Genomic DNA, 7,826 nt, shown 5'->3' with positions numbered 1-7,826 from the left:
CCCGCAGGTGTGAGCGAGAGAGACAGACGCAGGTGCAGCCGTCTCGCTCGCACACATCTGTTGTTTTTAGTTATTAGCGAGTGATAATGTGAGAGGGTGACGGTTTGTTAATAATTTTGGAAGGAATTCGCAATTAAAATTTGCACACTACTAAATACGTAATCTATCTTCGTACATTACGTGGTGCAATAGTATTAAAGGAAGATGGAACGAGGTGACTTATGTTCTCGATATTAAACTGTCATTTATACTTAATTGAAACACCCTGTATAAATAGTGTAGCCTGTTATTGCAAGCATTAAGTTCACTTAAGTGAAAGTCATTCCATAGCACTCAGTGCCAATTTCTCCATAGTCGGTTAGAGCATAACCAGGTATTAGTGGTTGACTTTTGACACATCTGTCATGAATTTTATATGGAGATGACGTTTAATCCCTGGTCGGTTAGATAACCGACTATGGAGAAATTGAGGCTAAAGCTGCAAATTGGCGGCGGAACGACTTGAGGTTCAAAATGTTTCGTTCTTTCTTTCAAATACTTCTATAGAAATCAGTAGTATCGTAGTGACCAGTCGTTTGCTGCAACCTCCTGTCGTCTGTCGCCAATTTTCACCTTTATGTCAGCGCAGCATAATATATTTTGTCGTCACAACACACCATCTGTTGTGCAATTACTTCGCGAGGGATGTATTAGTAGCGTGATTAAATTTACTTACTACAGTGTTCAAATACTCGTGTACTAGCCAGTTCTAGACTAGCTTTGTCCTAGCAAAAGGGTTCTGGGAATTCCAGAGCCCTGATGCTCGGATGAACAAAATTGATATTACTAATTAATTAATTAACAGATATTTGTTCTCGCTTGGATGTATAATAAAATCCACTTGTTCACTGATTATAATATTTATTTCAACAATTCCACTCGAAATACACCACAAGACTGAGCCCGTTGCAAACGGTCTCGTCGCTTATATAGCAATTTTACATTCCAATCCAGTGTTACCAACGGTCTAATACAAAACGTACCTATTTAATTTTATTAAGTATTAGTATTATAAATATACAATTTCCTTTAAATTTGCGTTTGTTTTAAATGGGTAATTTAATAATTTATATAAAATATAGAAAACCTTACACTCGACCATCCTGACGACGTGTATGTCCCCATACACGCGCCAGGTGGCAACCTTACACTTGGCCTATAATTACATGCAGTTCATCAAATATTATACAATGAAGAGAAAAAAAAAATACATAAGTATTATTAAAATAACAATTCGTATAAGAATACAGTAAGAAGATCTATAAAGATTGACAAAAAAAAATCCAAAATAAATACAGCGTTCATAAATATCACACACATATACGAATTATTTATAGTATGGACGAACCAATCAGTCTTCGTCTAATAATAACTTAATGATCATAAATCAATAATCAGACATATATGCAACTTTTTGTAATATGGACGAACCAGTCAGTCTTCGTCTATTAATAATTTTTCTGTTTAAAGTCTATCGGTCTAATCAAACACCGATAGAAATCATGCTACATAATATTTATAATTTTAGTGAACCAATCAATCTTCACTAGAATCAAATACCTACTGTACTTTATCAATAAGAACATATCTCTTTTTTTAACTCATAATAAATATAAATATTCGACACACGAACCAATCAATCTTCGTTGTCGTTCACTTCATAGTTTATTATTTCTACCAGAACGAGAGCCAGCAAGTCCTCGCCTCTTGACTTACAATAATAACAAGTCTGCAGTAAATAATTACGATTAATGAAATGCTTATTACACAGGCATGTTTAGGAGCTCTGCTCACGATCGTCATCGCTTGATTTATAGGCATCGGATTCATCGTTATCTAATTGTAATGCAGCTATGTGTACCCACGGTACCATACGATCTGCTGCTACGGTGGATATTCGTTTAATGGTTCTACCATTAAATCCAGGAATAGATGAAATTCTATATCTATCCTGTCCTAGAACTTTAATAACGCGGTATGGTCCAACATAAGATGGAAGAAGTTTTTTACTTTTCCCGTCATTATTCAGCGATACATTAGTAATTTTAACTAAATCTCCTACATTATACGTCCGAGCAGGCCGTTTATTTCGGTCGTATCGCTCTTTTTGCTTCTCCTGCTCCGTATCAATTCTATCCTTAACCTGAGACCTAATATCGGATACGTCAACATCGTCACGAACTTCTTCTAATATCTCGTTTAAACAAGGATTGATCTCGCTATTCATACAAGTGCCAAACATAACTTCAGTTGGCCTCCTACCAGTGGTTTTTTGAACACTATTATTCAAACCCCACTGTACCCTACCAATTTGATTATCCCAGTCCCGCTCATCATGTCTTAAGTTCTGCGCTTTTAATGAATTGAGAATTGTCCTATTATACCTCTCTACCTGACCGTTGGATTTAGGACTCGCAACAGCATTCAATATGTGTTTTATTCCTTTATGGTAGCAATACTTCCTGAAAGCATTTGAAGTGTAACAACTACCACGGTCGCTAATCAAACGGTCCGGCACTCTAAACGTATAAAATATATCATCAAGAATGCGAATCACATTTTGAGTGTTTGTGTTTCGAACGGGTTTAATAAAGATGAACTTGGTGAATGCATCAACGATTACTAGCAAATACGAATTGCCTCTTTTTGATTTTACAAAGGGGCCGAGGTGGTCTATACGTAGAGTATGAAACGGGATCTCTACTTTATCTATAGGGTGTAATAAACCTTCATTGCCTGTAGCAGACTTCTTGGCGTAAGCACAATCAAGACATGCAGTCACGTATTTTTTTACAAAACGATTTAATTTAGGAAACCAATAACTTTTCTTAATCCTCTCTAAAGTTTTTTCTAATCCAAGATGACCTATGTCATCGTGATTCATCCTACATATTTGCCACCTCGCTCCCTTTGGAACCACAAAACGCAGATTTTCCCGGTCACCACCTACACATCGAAACAACCTATTATCGCGTAAAATGTAATTGTCTCTCATATATTGAAGCCCTTTTGGATCTAATTCACTGTCTAACATTTGTCTTATCTTGTCTAACTCACAGTCACCTAACTGCAAGGTAAGAAGCCAATCTTCATCGCTTATTACCATGACCTGTGTAGTTTCTGCGCTACCGACGACGTCATCAAGTTCAGGATTACGCGATAGCGCATCCACGTGGGACATTTTCGTACCTGGCCTGTATTCGATCGAGCAATCGTACTCTTGTAGCAAAAGCCACCATCGTGCAATCCTGGGAATCAAGTCCCTTTTCATGAACGTGGATCGAAGAGCACTGCAGTCTGAAACTATTTTAAATTCCTTGCCTAACAAATATACCCGAAACTTTTCCAATGCACGAATAACAGCCAAAGTTTCGAGTTCATACGAATGGTAGTACCGTTCTTCGGGTGATGTTCGCCTACTACAATAAGCTACCGGCCGGAAACTGCCATCGATCTTTGACCGCTGCATCAGTATACCACCCACTCCTTCCTTACTCGCATCGGTGTGCAATTCGGTATCCGCTTCGCGATCATATATTGATAATATCGGTCTCTCTATCAATTTGGATTTCAATACCTGAAACGAATTTTCCTGTTTGTCACTCCATTCCCATACTCGACCCTTTTTCAAAAGATCTGTCAATGGAGAAGCAATTTGAGCGAAATTCAAAATAAATTTCCGAAAATAACTGGCGAGCCCTAGAAACTGGCGGACAGCGTGCAGGTTTTCTGGTCTTGGAAAATTCATTACTGATTGAATTTTCTTTTCACCTGGTCGAACTCCTAACGCACTAATTTCATTCCCTAAATAGTCAACATTAGAGCGCAAAAAGTCACACTTTGACAAGTTTAGAGTTAGCTTTGCCTTTTCTAATAACTGCAAAACCTCTTCAAATCTTGCTAGACATTCGTCAGAATTTTTGCCAAAAACGAGAATATCGTCCATGTAAGCAGTAGCTTTAGTAAAACGGGTAGATCCTAAGACTCTATTAATTAAGCGCTGAAAAACAGCTGGTGCATTTGCTAAGCCGAATGGCATGCGATTAAATTCGTATAAGCCATCCGGAGTAACAAACGCTGTCAGGTGTTTGCTCTGTTCTGATATTGGTACTTGGTAATACCCAGATGTCAAGTCTAAAGATATAAAACAAGCCTGACCAGACAATCTAGCAATTTCATCGTCTATGATCGGCATCGGATATCTTTCTTTAACTGTGATCGAATTGAGCATCCTGTAATCGATGCACATTCTGAAATTGCCATCTTTCTTACGCACAAGTATAACTGGGCTTGCGTATTCAGACACAGATTCCCGAACTATCCCTGCTTCCATCATTTCACCTATCATCGACTGTACCTTGTCCCGTTCGTGATGAGATAATCTGTAAGGACGGTAAACAACGGGGCGCTGACTATTTATTTCGATAGTCATTTGTGTCAAATCTGTACACCCCAAGTCCTTAAGATTGTCCGCGAAACAGTGTTTGTATTTGTGTAAGATAGTCATCAATCTTTCTTTGTCTTCCTTTGTCGTAGAACTACCTACTCGAACCTCATCCTCCCCAATAATCCTCTCACAAGTGGATACCGGTTCTGTTTCGGCAACTCCTGGTGCTTGTATCATTATACGCTGAACAAACTCTACCTTTTCTCCTCTGCCTATTACAAAATTTTGAGACATTTTGTACGGATGTGAGCTTGGGCATACAGAAACGTCCAAACAACCACCACGGACATGATATACACCTCCTGATATAACACATTCCTTCGTTGGACTCCCAATCACCTTGTTGCTCAACAAAATACATCCATCATACACGGGATCTACACGTGCCCTAATCGACGCAGGCCCAAATAGCTCAACATCAACATCTACCCTCACCTCGTGGAGCTCATGATCGTTTGTGTCAAAATCACACGTAGGTATCTCACAGTCAATTTTTCGGAATTGTAAAGATTTCGAATCTTTGATAACAATTATATGAGGTTGTTCGGTATAGGATTGGCCAATCAAAATTGGTTTATCTAATAAATTGTCATCGACAACTCTGCAAACAACTCTTGCCTCGACTCCGTCCACTGCCAGGTCTAACGAAACTGCACCTAACGACTGAACTATGCCATTCCCAAAACCTTTCATACTTGACGGTAAATGATTGTGATCCAGACCTAGATTTGCAACTAGTGTTTGTTTTACTAACGTCACCTCACTACCAAAATCGATAAATGCTTGTACTGACGTATTGTTAACTTGAATGTCTTTAATGAATTTCGAATTTGGAGCAGAGCTTGTGATGCACAATGTCTTGGAAGGTTCATTTTTAGCTAAGTTATCCGGTCTACTACGGCAATTTTCTTTAATGTGACCAACCTTATTACACTTTAGACATTTGACTATCGGTTTTTGACAATCCGTGTAGACATGGCCGCGTTCCTTGCAATTGAAACAAAAATTTCTTTGTCCTGAATTGTTATCAGCCCAGCTTTTATTCCTATTGAAACTGTGATCTGAAGATTGTACTTCCTTGTTGCTAATTAAAAACTGAAGTAGCTGGTCGGGCTGAGAACAACTCAAGGCCAAAGCACTGGATCTTAATGTCCGATCCGTAATACCATGTATCAAGCAGTCAACTGCTCGCTTACCCGAAATGTCACACTGATTAATTAGCGCGAGTTTTTCGTAAAAGTAATTCTCGATTGGTTCACCGAACTTAGTTTTCCTTTTCAGCATCTCCTCCAGGATTTGGCCGTAGTTATGGTCACAGGGAAACGCGCTTAGCAATTTTTCTTGCCATTCTACCCACGTATGTAGAATAGTACTCAAACTTTCGTACCATACCCTGGCCAAACCCTAAAGCCTTTGCATAGCAAACAGAATGGTTGTCCTTTCATCCCAGCCGTATACACTAGCACATTCGTTGACTTTACGTATCCAAACATCTATACGTTGATTCTTTGTCGATGGGTCAAAATTTGGGAGAATGTTTTTAGTATCTATATTTTTCGGTGCTTGTGCAACTGGTAACGGCTGAGATGCAAAGCCACCCTTCATTGTGTTAACAATATCAACTACATCCTTAACAGAAAAAGTTGGGGTACGTGACCTTTTATTCCTTGGTACGTCGTCCTCGTGCTGCTTTCGTTGCTCAGCTTCTGCCACCAGACTGCAGCTCCGACTGCGCTTGCGGCCATGCGGGCTGCGGCGCTGGCTGTGGCGCCGGCTGCGGCTGCGGCGCTGGCTGTGGCGCCGGCTGCGGCTGCGGCGCTGGCTGTGGCGTCGGCTGCGGCTACAGCGCTGGCTGCGACTGCAGCTGCGGCTGCGGCCGCGGCGGCGGCTGTGGCGCTGGCTGCGACTGCAGCGGCGGCCACGGCTGCGGCTGCGCGCTACCACGTGGTCGGCAACCTGCCGGTCGTTCCTCGTTCGGCTTTCCCTTTCACGTTGTATTTGGTTTTCGTGCTCATTCAGATCCTGCGGGTTGACGGGACGACTGGAGTGTCCCACTGATGCGTCACGTCGGTGTCGGGACGATTCTTCACCAGGTGTTCGCAGTCTGCGCTGATTCTCATGGTCAGCAGACCTGGTATGATCCGCCATGACCCAGGATCTCGTAAAAAGAGAAAAGAAACAATTGTAAATGCTATAATAACAAACTATAACTATCGTGCATAGCACACATATTGAATGAGACTTTGATGTGAATAGTAAACAAAGGGGAAGGATGAAATTACATGTGATTCACTTTTTATGACCACCAAAGTAATAGTTTATAAGAATCTAGTCACGAAATAACTTTCTTTAACTTAATTTAATGGATTGTGTGATGGGTGGAACGAAATACGTTATTAGCACGTGTTTGGCAAAATAAGGAAAAAAAAATCTAGGAAAAAAAAATATTTGAGGGTACTTTTAAATTTTTTTCAATTTCATTTTAGGCATTTTGCCGAGCTAGGGGGTTTCAAAGGGGATCAAAAATTTGCTCAGATTTTGCCTACGACGCACGGTTTTCGAGATATTTATCATTTTTTAAAATTAGGGTTCTTGCATGCTGAAAACATAAGCCCTCTAGTCTTTCGAGGACATAATAAAAAATTCACACGTGTTTTGCTTTTGGGAACAAATTATCTCGATTCACTATGTTTATCAGTGCTAACCGATGGCTGTATTTGGTGGGCTATCTGCTCCTCGCTTTTTATTCTCAGCATGATAGACATCACATCAAAAACAAACTTACTTTGAAAAATTAAAAGTAAAAATCAGAATAAAAAGATAATAATAATAATTGTGTGCGTGTACTTACATTATCCCACTTCTGAAGTATAATAAAATCCACTTGTTCACTGATTATAATATTTATTTCAACAATTCCACTCGAAATACACCACAAGACTGAGCCCGTTGCAAACGGTCTCGTCGCTTATATAGCAATTTTACATTCCAATCCAGTGCTACCAACGGTCTAATACAAAACGTACCTATTTAATTTTATTAAGTATTAGTATTATAAATATACAATTTCCTTTAAATTTGCGTTTGTTTTAAATGGGTAATTTAATAATTTATATAAAATATAGAAAACCTTACAGATGTGCCCGTAAAATGGCAATAGGCCCGCCCCCTATTACATTGGGACTAACATAACACTGGCGAAAAGTGGGTGCAGCAATGCACCACCGCCTACCCCGCAAGGGAGTACATTAGTACAAGGTGTGAGTGTTTATTTTGTTTTTGTTTTAATTAATTAATCAGTCACAGTCTGACCAAAATCTTTCAAAACTACCTACACTAA

Source organism: Plutella xylostella, chromosome 31, assembly GCF_932276165.1.
Source record: "Plutella xylostella chromosome 31, ilPluXylo3.1, whole genome shotgun sequence".
NCBI classification, from domain to species: Eukaryota; Metazoa; Arthropoda; class Insecta; order Lepidoptera; family Plutellidae; genus Plutella; species Plutella xylostella.
Note: the sequence above shows the minus strand (reverse complement) of the source record.